Genomic DNA, 17,601 nt, shown 5'->3' with positions numbered 1-17,601 from the left:
GGGCGTGTGCTGGGGGCATGACAAACGCTGGGGGCATGTGGTACGTTCCGCCCTTCATGCCATGTGAGTCGTACATACAAGCGGCAATTACGCAATTGCGCCGCATCAAGGGGCAAGCTGGGGGCGTGACACGCAGGGGCAGTGACAAACGCTGAGGGCATAATTATAGGGTGCAGGGGTATTTAAAGGGACCAGGGTGGGATTAGTTTTTAGGGTGTAAAAGGTAATAAAATAAAATAATAAATAAATAAAAATAATGTAAAGAATGCAATTTAAAAGAATAAATGTTTTAATTAAATTAAATAAATGTGTATATATATATATATATATATATATATATATATATATATATATATATATATATATATATATATATATATATATATATATATATCATGGGACTCGAAACGCGTTATGCCTGAAATACTCATTTTAAATAAAATGCAACCTGAAGAGAAGTGCTGGTGTGGCCAGGATTGCGTCGCAGTAGCAGCGCGTAAGCTTTGATGGATTTATAGAAGTGCCTGACACACTTCAGTACCGGGCCCACGATCCGTGAGGGAGAGGTGCTCTCATGTCAGAATCTATTGACAGAAGCGTGGAGCTTGTTTAAAGAGTGCCCCCCGGCTGCGAGAATTACAGGAGATGAAATGGATGGAAGAGGCCACATGTGAGGCCCGCCTCAATTAAGGGAATGGAATTTTGCAGCAGCTAGGGTATGCGGAGGAACATTCTGAAGCACGGCAACTTCTACGTTCCAGGAAGGATGAAAGCTGCATCAGTGGTTGTGAGGCTGTACCTGCACACTGTGGCCGAGATTTGGAACTTTCCTTGTAAATGCGTGATTCGCACTCGGCACACACTGTGAGAAGTAAGGTTTTACCAATATCGACACTGAAATCCAGGTAAAGGAAATGAGGGACAAGCAAGAAGCACTCTGGGAATTGTAGTCCCATATATTTGGAGGAGAGACCCATGAGACATTACAGCAAGGGGAACCCTTTAAAAACGAACTATTTGGGATTTACTTTAAATCAAGGATATTATTGGTACTTACCCTTGCAGTTGGGATGAAATATAACTGCTTAAACATTGAAGAGTGGTGATTGAACTGTCCCTTTAAGGCTGGAAGAATTTGGACTTGGTCTCTTTTCAGTGTTTATGAAGCTACGTTTTTAAATCTGTAACGAGCCCACTGGTGCAGAAGTAACTGGGAATTGACAAAGAGTCATGGGACTCGAAACGCGTTATGCCTGAAATACTCATTTTAAATAAAATGCAACCTGAAGAGAAGTGCTGGTGTGGCCTGGATTGCGTCGCAGTAGCAGCGCGTAAGCTTTGATGGATATATATATATATATATATTACCTACTGGCGGTCGCCAGTAGGTATATATAGTTAGGATTTTTTCTCTATGGAACTTTTGAAAATTCTATGTCTAATAACTTTGGCGTTTGTGGACGGAATCGGCTGAAATTTTCAGGAAAATGGCCCATTATGTTTCTGAGCAGCCCCTGGAAATTTGGGGGGGTTCCGTCAAGGGGGGGCCGAGAAAAAAGGGGGGTCCCAAAACGCGTTTTTCCCATTCATTTTTCCATAGGGCCTTTGGCCTCACTTTTAGCTCGAACGGCTGAATGGATTTACACAAAACTTGGCAAAATTATAGGGACTGTTAGCCCGATGTGCCTTTGCTGGGTCTCAATATATGTGCTCCAGTGGATTTTGAGAAATTAACGTTTAAAAAAACAGATATATCTGTGACAGCGTCCTAGATAGCGCTCCAGATCGCGTACTTTTCGCGTAACGGAGCTTTGCGTAGCGAAGCTGATTGGCTCTCCGGTGTCCGTCAACATTCTAAACAGTCCGGTGCGGCCGCCATCTTGTCTCTCGGTAGGATCGAGAGACAAGAGGAGGAGAAAAACAAAGGGGGACTTTAATGAAAGGGGGCAAGGTAGACCCCTCTTGACCCCCTAGGAATGATGTTGGGGTTATTAAAGGGTCCCGTGGGGCAAATAATAAAAATTTGATTTTTCGCGGTAGAAGCGCTTCTCGGTTCGCGAACCGGGTCGCAAACTGGTAGCGAAACGTGAATTCGCCATTTTGTGTTTCGATTTAATTAAATTACTAGGTATAAGGGGGTTCGGGAGACGTATCCTGACCCCTTATGTTTTCTGAGGGTGGCTGAGGAGGCTCATATATGTTGATACATGTCTTCCAGCGGCTGTGCGTGAGCGTTTTTTTTTTTTTGCTGCGTGACGTCTGTTAACGTTCGATTCGATGGAAATTAGGAACTGTTGACCGCCATTTTGTCACTGCGAGTAAATATTTTGTTAAAAATAATTGTTATAAATTAATCCTTATTGATAAACATTGTCTGCGCCATCTTGCCTTTTTTGCAATGCCACACTTTTGTTGAGCACGGCAGCCATTTTAGATGCCTTGACCAGACCCACTCTCTGCACGCCGCCGATCCTCAGCATGGCTCCCCACCCTCGCAAGCATCTCCCCCACGCACTGGTCACCCCCGCTCTCTCTCTCATGCATGGGCCAGAAACCTCCTCCCATCTGCGCTGTTCGTGAGCGTTTTTTTTTTTTTGCTGCGTGACGTCTGTTAACGTTCGATTCGATGGAAATCAGGAACTGTTGACCGCCATTTTGTCACTGCGATTAAATATTTTGTTAAAAATAATTGTTATAAATAAATCCTTATTGATAAACATTGTCTGCGCCATCTTGCCTTTTTTGCAATGCCACACTTTTGTTGAGCACGGCAGCCATTTTAGATGCCTTGACCAGACCCACTCTCTGCACGCCGCCGATCCTCAGCATGGCTCCCCACCCCCGCAAGCATCTCCCCCACGCACTGGTCACCCCCGCTCTCTCTCTTATGCATGGGCCAGAAACCTCCTCCCATCTGCGCTGTTCTTCTCTGAGAATCACACCCTGTGCCCGCCCGACACCTCCCTTTCACCCTATTCACTACCGCACCCTCTGACACTCCTCTTCCTCTGTGTCCGATTGTCCAGGCCGGTCCCAGGCTATCACCTAGCCCTGCAGATGTAGTTTATGGCCCCAGCTGTAGAGAATCACCCCTCTTCAAAGGAGTTACAGTAGATCAAGGCCCCCACCCGATGAGATCCGTCACACCACACGCGTTCCTACTATCTGATAACCATCCTGTATTGTGCTTGGGGAGGGGATTCTCACTGTGAGGGTGTGTGGGTCCGAGCCTGAAGCGGAAGATTCCAGGGATGCCTCTTTGTACATCAAAGTTTTTACAATTATGTGTCACATTAAAAATATATAGCACTCCAACAAAGTAGTAGGATTATAACATTTTAACAACTTATAAATATATACAACGCAACAAAAACAGTAAATACATTTAAACATTTTTTAAAAAAAGAAGCAACAATGGTCAGTAGCTGTGTTTTGTGCGAATAGTCCCAAGGCAGCACAACGTGCTGAGTTCTGGACGGCACCCAGGTGATGTTACCTGGGTGCCGCACTGGTTTTTGGTATCCTACAATGCAGCTCCGAAAAACGGCGTGGGGCGTCCCGGGTGGTGCGGGGGGAGGCCTCGTCAGTAGCGGTCTGTTGTGCGAATAGTCCCAAGGCAGCAGAACGCGCTGAGATGTGGATAGCACCCAGGTGATGTCCAGTAAGTTGCCGCACTGGTTTTGGCATCCTACAATGCTGCTCCGAAAAACGGCGTGGGGCGCCCCGGGGGGGGTGGGGGGGGAGGCGGCGTGAACGGGCCTCCCCAGGTGGAGGCTCGTCTGCTGTACTGGGGCGCCCCTTTACCGTTTTAGTTGCCATTCCGCCCGCTTTTGCTACACTGTGCCTCATCCTCCATTCAGCTGTTTATCGCCCGCTCTTGCGGCTACAGCGTCTCGCTCACCATGTAGTTGAGTTGCGCCCACTCTTGCGGTGCAGCGATAGGCGGCTGCCACAGGACTCTTAAAATGGCGGACGGCTCTTCGGATTTGGGCCTGGTCCACTAAAATGGCCCTGGGACACCTTGGAACTCGGATGTCCCCTGAGCCTTGAAGATTTTACAAAAGTCTTGGGGGCCCCCGACTCCTGCAGGCTTCCGGTGGGGAGCGGCTGCCATGATTGCTCGCGGAATGACCACGACGGAGCCACGAGATGGTGGTGCTCTCATGCTGATGCCAGCTTCAGTCTGAAACATCCAGAAACAAGGTGGGGCTTTCATCGTTTGGGAAAAAAAAAATGTTTTAATCCAATGAAAAGTGTTATTTTTAGGTCAAATGATCAAGCCTTCCATCATTAGAAAACCAAAAGTAAAATGAACCAATGAAAAGTTTTATAAACAAGTCACATGACCTGTTATGCTTACGTTACGCGCTGCTATAAAAAGCGTAGAAAATCCGTTGGCACGTGAGGCGGCGTCAGTAGCGGACCGATGTGCGAATAGGCCAAAGGCAGCACAACGCGCCAAGATCCGGATGGCACCGAGGTGGTGTTCAGCAAGTTGCCGCACTGGTGTGGCCATCCTACAATGCTGCGCCGAAAGTCGGCGTGGGGCGCCCCGTTGGCCTGTGAGGTCGCGTCAGTCAGTGGGGGCTGTTTGAGGATCTGACTGTATTGGAAAGCAATGTGATGCTGTGCGTCGCCCCCAAGATGGAGGCTCCTCGGCTGCAGTGGGGCGACCCTTGGTGTTTCACTCGCTATCCAGCTGAGTTGCGTCCGCACTTGCGGCTACAGTAGGCCGAAGGCAGCACAACGCGCCGAGATCTGGATGGCACCGAGGTGGTGTCTAGCAAGTTGCCGCACTGGTGTGGCCATCCTACAATGCTGCGCCGAAAGTCGGCGTGGGGTGCCCCGTTGGCCTATGAGGTGGTGTCAGTAGCGGACCGATGTGTGAATAGGCCGGAACCAGCACAAGGCGCCAAGATCCGGATGGCACGGAGGTGGTGTCATAGTTGAGAGTTCTGAGCAGCGCTTGTAACACTGTCTGAAGATTATTTGCACCTGCTGCAGCTTCACTATTGCCCTGGTGTGGCCAAAGATCGCCCATGACATAGGCGGCTGGCTCCCGGGGTCCGGCGGAACTTTTTTCCTTTTCCTTTCTGCATCTTGTCCCACAATCCGTTTGACCTGAAGACACGACCAGGTCCCTGAATGTGTGCAGGGGGACGCTATTGATTGAATCAAAATGGCGGCTTCACACAAAGCTGACTCAAGCGTTGCTGCTGATGCTATATAGACAAAAACTGGTTTTCAGTTTGTACATTCTTCAGGATTTTTCCATTCAAGGCTGGTTGAGAGTTTGTAGAACAAGGGCTTCAGATCTTGCCCTACCCTCTTTTGACTGATGGTTCTTGTTGCCTATCTCTTCTGTTGTCATTTAACTGAACCTTTTTTGACTGCCGAAAGGGGTTCTGGTCCGACCGCTGGTTGGTGGAGACATTTTGACTATATCCTGGACCTGCCCGGCCTCGCCCAAAATGGCGCCGGTATAAATGGGACTCGTAACTCCTTGTTGTGTACTGGTTGCTCAACCTTGATATCACGAGATACGTATGCAGTTTTGAAGCACATGGCGGGCGGGGACGAGAATTGATTGAATATTTCGACATCCTTATTGATATTAAGTTCTGATGTGTTATTGATTACTGTACTATTGAAAGTTCGAATTAACGTCACCCATGGTACTTGCCCGCAAATGTATATCTAGAAAATTTTATTGTAAGTGGCCCTGTCGTATTTTAAATACAAAATATACGTCCACCGATTCCGCAACTGTTAGACACCTTAGTTCTTGCAACCTAATGGCCCGCTCGTTACGTTCCTCTACAGTGTAAATGTCTCCTCATCATATACGATTCCAGTTTGCTCCGTGGCCGGCCCACGTGGTTATAGGCCCGTATTTGTATACTGACATTTTCACAATAAAGGTTTTTAAAACAAAACATGGTAGTAGTATTTACATTGGTAAAGTTTTTAATTTTAGTCACTGTTTTCGAATCAGTAAAAGGCAAGTGAAATAAAGCAGTCCAATTACATGACGGATAAAAGGTATAATACGCAGGAACGCAGTAAAGATAAATGGTCAAGGGCTGTTGTGTTTTCTACTCCTGCAACATAAAGTGATCGATAAGAATCTGATATTCAGGCGTATCGGCGACTAAGACAGCAGGCCGAGCATCTTTTGCTCAACGGCTCCGTCATGGGACGAAGAAACGCCCTTTTGCTAGAAAAAGGAATATATTTTACTTGCAGGACAGTTGTAAATTTTCCGGGAAAGTACATTAGCCTGGAACATTATAACATATATGTTTAAGAAAAAATAATGTTCAAAAGCAATAAAAAGCGTAATTTTTAGGTCATATAACGAAGCCTTTCATCATTAGAATAACAAAAGTAAAATGAACCAATGAAGAGTTTTATTAACAAGTCACATGACCTGTTATGCTTACGTTACGCGCTGCCCGCCGCGCCCCGGATCGCTTCCGGGAAGCTGCGCTTCGCGCACCGGAGCACTTCCGGGTGCGCTAACGCGGCGTGTCATATAACGCATTACGTGACAACGTAGGTCCAGAATATAGTCAAAATGTCTCCACCAACCAGCGGTCGGAACACAACCCCTTTCAGCAGTTTAAAAAGTTCTGTTAAATGAGAACAGAAGAGACCATCAGTCAAAGAGGGGAGGGCAAGTTCTTCCCTACCGGGTCACGTTGGGGCGCTACCGGAACTGATCGAATTGGTAGTCTACAGTGTTTCTGGATGTTTCAGACTGAAGCTGGCGTCAGCATGTTGTAACTGTTATAATTGCTATTATGCACAGCATGACAGCACCACCATCTCGTAGCTCAGTCGTGGCCATTCCACGAGCAATCATGGCAGCCGCTCCCCACCAGAAGCCTGCGGGAGTCGGGGGCCCCCAAGACTTTTGTAGAATCTTCAAGGCTCAGTGGACGCTTTCGAGAATGGGGCCCAAGCCCTAGCAGACAAGCGTCCGAGTTCAAAGGTGTCCCAGGGCCATTTTAGTGGACCACGCCCAAATCTGAAGAGCCGGCCGCCATTTTGAGAGTCCTGTGGCAGCCGCCTATCGCTGCATCGCAAGAGCGGGAGCAACTCAACTACATGGTGAGCGAGACGCTGTAGTCGCAAGAGCGGGCGGTAAACAGCTGAATGGCGGAAGAGGCACAGTGTAGCAAAAGCGGGCGGAATGGCAACTGAAACGGTAAAGGGGCGCCCTACTACAGCGTGTCTTCAGGTCAAACGGATTGTGGGACAAGGTCCAGAATGGAAGAGTCATCAAAAGGCAAAAAGTTCCGCCGGACCCCGGGAGTCGGCCGCCTATGTCGGGGGCGATCTTAGGCCACACCAGGGCAACACGACTTGGGGAGGGGGCAGGAGCCAAGCGCCCCCTCCCAGTCCGCGCCACCACACCGTATGTTGAAAATCTGAAGCCATCGTTCTACAAACTCTCAACCAGCCTTGGATGGAAAAATCTTGAAGAATGTACAAACTGAAAACCAGTTTTTGTCTGCATAGCATCAGCAGCAACGCTTGCTATCAGAGTGCATGAGTTTCATGCTCGATCGATTGAGCTAGCCGGATCAGGCAACAAAAAGTATAAAATAGTTATGTAAATAGTTATTTAATAAAATGTTTTACCCTGTTACTTTGCTGGTGTGTTGTATATATTTATAATATTTGCATAGAGTTTATCGTTATTTTGGGCGGGGTGGGTGGCGGAGCCGAGCTGTCTTGCAGCCATCATGGTGTGGAGCTCAGTTCATCTCACTAGTTTCGTATTTCTCATGAAGGGTTGTTCCTAATGTTTCTATTTTAGCGAGGTCAAAAAGAGATCCCATTAGTGGCCTACTGATTTTGCTCGATTACTTTTGTTTTTTTACACGATTTTTCACTATCTGCAAAGACTAAACAGAGTATTGCGACTTTGTGCTTGTTTGTAAATAGAGAATGAACCAAAGAGAATCAATTCTAAAACAGTAAATGCTTGGATAACAATCAATCAAATGGAGAGACAAGCAGGCACGACGGATTACAACGGGGGCAAAGGCCTGCGTTAACTACCCTTCACTATCTGCAAAGAGAGAGTACTACTAAGAGAAAAGAGGGGGGGGGCAGCGTTCAAAGCACAGCAGCGTGCATAAACACGAAAATGTTTTTACCTATCACGTACTTGACATTTGACAGCTTTTGATATTTGCTATTAAAAAAACATTGAAATTCACTGAAAAAACCATAGGTTTTAGCCCATTTATAGTTAGGGATTAGCATTTACAAAACCTTAATTTACTCGCACAAAACCATAGAAATTCGCATATATAGTTAGATGCAATAACTATATATCGCGCACCCGCAACCCACTGCTGATGATGTCACATATTACATCATTCATGACATGGTCAGTGACATCACTGATGACATCTCAAATGACATCACTGATGACATCTCAAATGACATCACTGATAAAATCACTGATAACATCTCATTTGTCATTACTGATCACATCACTGATGATATCATTCATGTGATAATACGATCAACCTCTTCAGACTCTAATATAACCTTAGATACAATCAGTGTAAACAGACTCTCACAGACTGTCACTCATCCATGGAGTTACTCACACACCTAGTCATTCATGCAAAGAATCAATCACACCTCCATTTCCTCAACTATACAGTTATACACACCTTACTTAATCAAACATATACTAACACATATTTACTCTCTTATACAATCCCTGATACAAGTTCACAATGATCCATACAGCCACTCACACATTCACTGGCTCTTATGCACAGTTATTTATATATGTCAACTCTTACATGTACTGTGTTTTACATATGTACTTACTTTGACATGTAGCACTGAGAAATCCAATTACTCACCAATGTACTCATGCAGATAGTCAACCGCCCATACAGCTGTTTCCACATGCACTTTTGAACCCATACATCTACTGAATCAACTGCTCACACATCTATGCACAGAGTCACACACCTCCCAGCCACCCCCACACACACACTCACTCTCCCATACAAATATTTGGGCAACCAATCAATAACCCATATAGTTACTCATATAGCTACTGATCAACACATGCAGCAGTTTACAGAACTACAGTAATAATGATGCACAAATTAAGACAGTTTAGTCACTAACCCATGCACTCAGTGAGACACATTTAATCATTCTCTCATACAGTCAGTCATGCACCTACTAAATCCTTCATCCAAACACTTATACATCCACTCATTCTTCAATATGTAAGACATATTTTAACTTTACAGAAACATACAGTCACTGGATGTTGTCATTTGAGATGTCATCAGTGATGTCATTTGAGATGTCATCAGTGATGTCATTTGAGATGTCATCAGTGATGTCATCAGTGATGTCACTGACCATGTCATGAATGAGGTAATATGTGACATCATCAGCAGTGGGTTGCGGGTGCGCGATATATAGTTATTGCATCTAACTATATATGCGAATTTCTATGGTTTTGTGCGAGTAAATTAAGGTTTTGTAAATGCTAATCCCTAACTATATATGGGCTAAAACCTATGGTTTTTTCAGTGAATATATATATATATATATATATTTTACCGAAATGCATCATGCTATGCTGCATTCATTAAAAACGGCTCCCGAACGTTTCCCAGTGTGGCCTCTTTCCTTTTCCTACTGGAGGGGTTTGTTTCTTCATTCGATTTGCGTGCTAGCCAGAGGCACGCAAGAGGCTCCTCTCCATCAAGTGACAGAGGTATGCTGGCACCTGCTGTTTATCCGCATTTCTTCAATTGTTCGAGTTATCGGAAAACCTCTGTCCACCTCCAATGTGTATGAAAGCTATGGTCCACTGCCAGCGGCAGCCCGTATACCTACGAGGAGTCTTCAATCACTGGATTGTTTGCTGGGCCGAGCAGACGTCATCACACGGGGTTGGAGCTGAATGGGAAACCAAGGGAGCCTTAGACTGACATTTTTCCGCGAGGCTCTACACTTACTTGCCGCGCCTTCACCCTGAAACTTTACCCCCTATTCACGCAGCATCCACTTGGGCGCAATGCTGACTGGGACATGGAGTCCCCATTATGGACTACATTTTCGCTTGCAACATCACGTGAGTAGGGGTGCTACTTACCTTCCAATGAGGGCAAGCCAGGACACTTGAAAGGCGGGGGTGGAGCGTCACTACGGAAGCAGCAGCATCTGAGGAAGGTTATTTTACCGAAATGCATCATGCTATGCTGCATTCATTAAAAACGGCTCCCGAACGTTTCCCAGTGTGGTCTCTTTCCTTTTCCTACTGGAGGGGTTTGTTTCTTCATTCGATTTGCGTGCTAGCCAGAGGCACGCAAGAGGCTCCTCTCCATCAAGTGACAGAGGTATGCTGGCACCTGCTGTTTATCGGCATTTCTTCAATTGTTCGAGTTATCGGAAAACCTCTGTCCACCTCCAATGTGTATGAAAGCTATGGTCCACTGCCAGCGGCAGCCCGTTTACCTACGAGGAGTCTTCAATCACTGGATTGTTTGCTGGGCCGAGCAGACGTCATCCACGGGGTTGGAGCTGAATGGGAAACCAAGGGAGCCTTAGACTGACATTTTTCCGCGAGGCTCTACACTTACTTGCCGCGCCTTCACCCTGAAACTTTACCCCCTATTCACGCAGCATCCACTTGGGCGCAATGCTGACTGGGACATGGAGTCCCCATTATGGACTACATTTTCGCTTGCAACATCACGTGAGTAGGGGTGCTACTTACCTTCCAATGAGGGCAAGCCAGGACACTTGAAAGGCGGGGGTGGAGCGTCACTACGGAAGCAGCAGCATCTGAGGAAGGTTATTTTACCGAAATGCATCATGCTATGCTGCATTCATTAAAAACGGCTCCCGAACGTTTCCCAGTGTGGCCTCTTTCCTTTTCCTACTGGAGGGGTTTGTTTCTTCATATATATATATATATATATATATATATATATATATATATATATATATATTTTCACCAAAGTTCACCCAAAGGCTGGCACACCCAGGTAAGTTGCGCTTCTGAAATTCAACGGCAACCCAAAGGATAATTCCCCACAGTTCATTTGGTCCGACGCATTTCAAGCATGTCGCCCTTCCTCATGGACCTAGAAAAACATGACAGCAGCTGTGTTGACTACTAATGTGGTCCCTCTTTTATTTTCATTTCTTAGTCAATGCACGTTCCAATGAACAACAATAATGCATGATGGGATTAGTAGTGTCAATTATACCCCAGTGGGTCACATGTTGCCATGAATCCATTCGACACAATTCTTGGGGGGTACAGAATCAATCCTTTACCTGCCGCTTTCAAAACATTCAACAGAGCACCTCCTGTTCCAGCCGCCATGGAGACGGAGGCAGACCCGCCTCTTTGGGTAAACTTTGGTGAAAAAAAAAAATATATATATATATGTATATATCCTTGTACTCGTCTCACCCACAGGAATTCGATCTCCACAGAGACGAAGCGTACCCAATGTCGTGCTGAAATATTTTATTTTTCACCCAGCACCTCCGCCTTGACGCGTTTCGGTCCTACTCGGACCTTGATCACATGACACATATATACAAACCTATATTTAATGTTTTAATAATGTACTTCTACAATGTATATGACTTTACCACACATGCATTTGCGTTATAATGGCATGCGTGATAAAGTCATATGCGTTGTAAAAGTTTTAGAAATGATGGCTTTGCAGAGTAATAGTCCCGCGTTAGAAAAATTGCGGAGTGATGGTATGCGGGATGTTGGTTTGCGGAATATCATCACATATTCGTTTCCCGCTGTTCATATTTTTTTATGACCCACACCGACGCTCTTCGACAAACCTAGCCCTGAAACCTAAAAATACCCCTGTACCCCAAAACCCAAACCTAGCCCTGAACCCTAAAATACCCCTGTACCCCAAAACCCAAACCTACCCCTGAACCCTAAAATGCCCCTGTACCCCAAAACCCAAACCTAGCCCTGAACCCTTAAAATACCCGTGTACCCCAAAACCCTAACCTACCCCTGAACCCTAAAAATGCCCCTGTACCCCAAAACCCAAACCTAGCCCTGAACCCTAAAAATACCCCTGTAGCCCAAAACCCAAACCTAGCCCTGAACGCTAAAAATACCCCTGTACCCCAAAACCCAAACCTACCCCTGAACCCTAAAATACCCCTGTACCCCAAAACCCAAACCTAGCCCTGAACCCTAAAAGTACCCCTGTACCCAATACCCAAACCTAGCCCTGAACCCTAAAAACACCCCTGTACCCCAAAAACCAAACCTACCCCATAACCCTAACAAAACCTGTACCCCAAAACCCAAACCTATCCCTGAACCCTAAAATACCCCTGTACACCAAAACCCAAACCAACCCCTGAACCCTAAAAATACCCCTGTACCCCAAAACCCAAACCTAGCCCTGAACCCTAAAAATACCCCTGTACCCCAAAACCCAAACCTAGCCCTGAACCCTAAAAATACCCCTGTACCCCAAAACCCATACCTATCACTAAACCCTAAAAATACCCCTGTACCCCGTAACCCAAAACTATATCTGAACCCTTAAAATACCCAAACACCCCAGAACATATACCTCAGTACCCCAAAACATATACCCCTATACCCGAACTTACCTTATCCAAACATTAAAAAAAAACATGCTTTTACCATTCATACATTTACAACGAATTTCGTTGTAAATGTATGCGTGGTAAAAGCATATAACATGTAATGCCATGCGTTATATGGCATTGCGGAGTCATGGTACTGTCGTAATGAAAGTATGCGGAGTGATGGTATGCGGAAAGAAAGTTGCGGAATAATGGGTGTTTACCGCGGGAAACAATCATTCAAGACTCACACAATTCTAATTGTTAGACGGTCGCCGATGGCCATCAAGCGAGGGCACACGCGAATGAGCGTGTCACATTACACACATTCTATTTCATACCCGGACAACGTCGGGACGGGCTGCTAGTATGTAATAAAAGGGGAGTTTAAGGCTTGGTAAGGGGGGGTTTATTGTCAAGTCGCCATGGCAGTTTATCTCTGCATTCAGGCTGCAGTGGCACGCTTGGGACATATTTTAAGATGCTACTTAAGTAGGTGGTACAATATGTACTGCAGGCCCAATGTTAGCATTTAGTTTACAGGCCCTGGGTATATAGTATACCACTCTACAAAGGGCTAATAAGTCAATGAAATATGACAACTGGGTATAAGCCAATTTTACCATGTTTTAGGGGAGTGAGCATAAGCACTTTAGCACTAGTTAGCAGTGGTAACGTGCACAGAGTCCTAAGGCCAATACAAATAAGTTCAGCCAAATGGAGGAGAGGCAAAATGTTTGGGGGAAGACCACTTAAGGCTTAAAGGTCTAGCATACATCTGCCTAAGACGTATTGCACTCAGTGCTAGGCATGGTGGGCTAATACTTTAATATTCCAGAGATTTTTTTCTTTCTATTCTTGATCCTATTTTATTTTTTAGTCATTGTTGTGTGTTTAAACTGTGTCTTCAGGTTACAGTAATTCAGAGCTGATAGTGCATTTTCTTTGTATCAATGAGAATCATATTTCCTGTGATGTTCATTAATATTAACAATAGTTCCTTTATCTGTTCTAATTACAGTTGCCTGGTAGGAAGGATCCATACTGTTTTATTAAGATTCTATGCAATTGTTATATCTTTTTTAAACTTTAAATTGATATTGCAAGTATACGGTGCCACATTTAGACATTTTGTTTTCTTTTTCTTTTCGTAGCATATGATAGCTATCCTAAAAAATAAATATGTCAACAGGTTGCTAAGGACAGACCTATTGTATTTGCTTTTTTCATTCATTCACAACAATAAAACATGGGTTCAAGTTTAATAAACTGTGGTGGCTGATGACATTTGAAAGTGGTAGGGCGTAAAAGTTAGGGATGAGTTTTAAATAGCGACCAACCTCTGCATTTTTGTTTACTTTCACCTAACCTTAATTTTGAGAACTGTGTAGCCCTATGAAGGGGGATTTGCATAGAATCGCAATTACAACAGAAATACATGACCACTATCCTCTGCATTCCGCAGAGAGGCCAATGGTTGGATGACAATGTATTCTGAACTCCTTTTTGACCCACTGACAGATCCTGTGAGAAACTCGCAGTGGATTCAATCCTCACCACTTACAAACGTTACCAGCCACCACTGCAAGCATGTCATATTAACCGTAAATTTTCCTCCACTTGTACACCAAAAGAGTGAAACAATATCTGATAAGTTGCTCTGCAAAAAAAAAAAATATCTTCTGTAAACACAGATAGCAGCCACAGAGAGAGGCGCTCTCTCTAAGATGACCCCTTTAAAATGTCAAGAAGTAGGAACAAAGAAAGGGTCAAAAAACCACCTTAATAAGTAGAATAGAGGTGGTGTTGAGGTGTGATGTGAGGACAACTGGTATTGATCCATGTTGCCTAGCCCAATTGCTTAGATTTTGAGGTTGACCATGTGGACTTGATGCAGTTGGCATTACACATAAAGACAATCAGACCTGACCTTGTCCTTGATCTTGAGTCTACCACTACTGTCAATCTTTCAATTTCCTTAAGTGGTCTGGTCAAAGAGCAGTTCAGTTTGACTTGCTTGTGGCACCACACAGTATGGTTTAGAGTACTCTGTGGGTTCTACATCGGCCTCTTAGTGTCCTTCACTTGATGGTATCTGATCCTTGGTGGGCCAGCCGAACAATGCAGCATGACTAATCGGAAGCCTCTCTGTCACGATTACATGCTTGGTAAGCCTAGGCCTGCACCCAAAGCCCTCATTTAATATTTAAATCCGTGCATATATTGCCAAAAGCACACTTCCCGCAGGCATTCCAGTAACATTAAAGAGAATGATATTAATTTCTTAATCCTGATTTGGTTTTTGATTTGAGATATTAAAACTAAATACCAGCTGACTTTTCTTTTTCCAGGGACTTGTAAAACAGGATCATGACCGGTTGAATATTAATAGGTAGTCACCATATTTCACAAACAATTACATAAGTAAGCGCCCCAAATCTGCATTCTTCATGCATACTGTAAGGGGAGGATACCCAGAGCCAATTAGGCACTCCCACAAATAGCCCACGTGGCCACCATCTTTGTTTAGCCATGGCAGGGCTTTGCTTGCGATCTGCATCGATCCACTTGCTCAGAGTAAAGAAATGTATACCCAGGCTCTGAGGGACATAGGGCTATCCCTCTATATTTAATGGTCAGAGACAAGCAACAGCACAAGGGTTGTATGATGTCATCTTACCTCGAGCTAAATCCCGCACCCGCATAATCAATACACATATTCAAGATTTTGTTTTTACTCACCACGGAGTGGTGAGGCAGAAGGGTCTGCTCGGGGCCATCATGGTTGAATTCCTTCAAAAGACAAATTCAACGTGAGCCTAACCAATCCTGGAGCTGCTCTCATGGTGTTTTCAGCATGAGAGAAGTGCCAGGATTTATTTGAGCAGGATAACCCACCGCTTCTTTTGAGGCTCGGTCCTATGTCTGAAATCCCTCTGCAGTTCAACAACACTGGGATTGCTGCAGTCTGAAGTGTGCATGTCGGGCTGGGTGTCACAAAACAGCCAGCCAATCCGACATGCGCACATCGCACTAGCAAGTCATCCTGCAACCCATTTTATTACATTTATTTACATTTACCTGCTGCACACGCAGCAGGCAGGGCAACACTCCTCCACCCTTTAGGGGGTGCCACCGCTGTTAATAAAAGTGTATTTTCACATTTTGATCATTTTATGATGTATTCTAAGGAGTGCTGCCCTTCTGAATGCATGTCTATTTTTACCAAACTGAAAGTGTTATGTCCAGTGGGAGCTGCAGAAAGTAAAAAGTAAAGTATTATTTGTTGTCTTGACACTTCTTTGGTAATCTCTGATGCCAGGGGTCCCAAAGACAGTGGGCAAACCAGGGGGTCACGTTTTTAATCCTCGGCCACTCTTAAATGACGTCCATGCTGTTTGTTGTGTGTGCACCCAGGAAAGGTACATCATAAAAGCAAGTGCACTCATTTGGTATAGGTTCTGAGTACCTGTTACAAGCACCATGATTGGCTTGCTTGTAAGGTGCCCACCAAATCTCCACTGACCCTCTGGAAAGATCTAGTGGGAGGGAGGGGGGTTCAACCAGTATTGTGGCATGGGCAGTGATGTCCTAAGAGCAGGTTATAGGTAAAGCGATATCCTGCTCCTAGTCTCCAATCATGTTAAGATTCACATTCTGAGAGAAACAGCATCTAGTAATGACTGTCCGGTGGGGGGTGGGATGGACTCCTACCACACAGTAAGTTGAAGCACAAGTCACAAACCCAACCAAAGAAACCGCTCTACATATCTGTTGTGGGAACGTCTGTTTGGTCGTCCGGCAGCAACAGCCCCTGTAGTACGCACAGTACAGTATTCCATGCAGTGGAGATAGGATATTTACGCAATCCCATTGTGTCCTCTTGAACCAGAGAGACCACTCCCGCCTTCACCCAATTCAGCATGGAGAGGAACCAGGCCTTTATTGACGGAGGCCCAGCCGCTTTCCTACGTTTTGCTTTCTAATATTGAATGCAGATTCAAGAAATGTTCTATTTGCTTAATATTGAAGCAGACATGGTAAGAGGCAGTTATATCTTTCCCAGACAAAGATGATGCTCATGTAATAAAGATCTCCAGTCAAACTAGAACAAATGTAAGGCCAGCGCCCATCTTTGAACTCTAGTATATCAAGGCGCTTACCTAGAAGAACCTTTCTTGCCAATGGGTGATTTGTTGTGTGTTCACTCCACCCTCAGTTTGAAGACTGAACTGTGCAGCGAGGATCCTTTGGCATCCTATTGTTGTTGGGGCCATGCCATCAGCCTTAGCATGAACTTGTAACCTTTCTTCAAAGGCGGTATTGCTCGTGATAGACTTTATTGAACTAAGTTACATTCTTGAATTGGAGTGATAATCTCTCATCAATTCCAAAGACTTTGAACTATGTATTCTATGTGGATTTCCGAACACATTGAGAACTGCATCCTACATTATTCAAGGTGCTAGCAGGAATATTTTTGTATGCATATATCATTAAACTCACAAGTGACAGACCTTAGATTATACATCCCATTGTAGGCAAACCATTTGTATTCATACCCACATGTAGATGAACTGTGTTCCCAACTCAAAAAATACATCAGTTGCAGTAGGTTAGAAATTTCAGTTCAGAACAATAAATAGTAATGTTATTTGTTTACTCTCTTCGGAGCTTGAACACATGAGACACATCCACACCAGTTCAAGGGTATTAGGTGGGCGAAACGGAATACCATCGGCGTCCACAAATGCACTAAGTAGAACCATTAGTCTGACAGTGCCTCCCCATGTCACTCCTTAATTGTTTTTTAAGCCCACCTTAAACCCTCCCATTTAATGGTAAATATTGCCCATTTTCTACCAACCTCCTTTCACCCTCCCCATTTACCACAGTAATGTACACCACTGTATAAGGAGCTCTATGCACTTGTGGCGGAGAACTCCACGC

The sequence above is a fragment of the Lissotriton vulgaris genome, chromosome 6 (genome assembly GCF_964263255.1).
Source record: "Lissotriton vulgaris chromosome 6, aLisVul1.2, whole genome shotgun sequence".
Lineage (NCBI taxonomy): Eukaryota > Metazoa > Chordata > Amphibia > Caudata > Salamandridae > Lissotriton > Lissotriton vulgaris.
Note: the sequence above shows the minus strand (reverse complement) of the source record.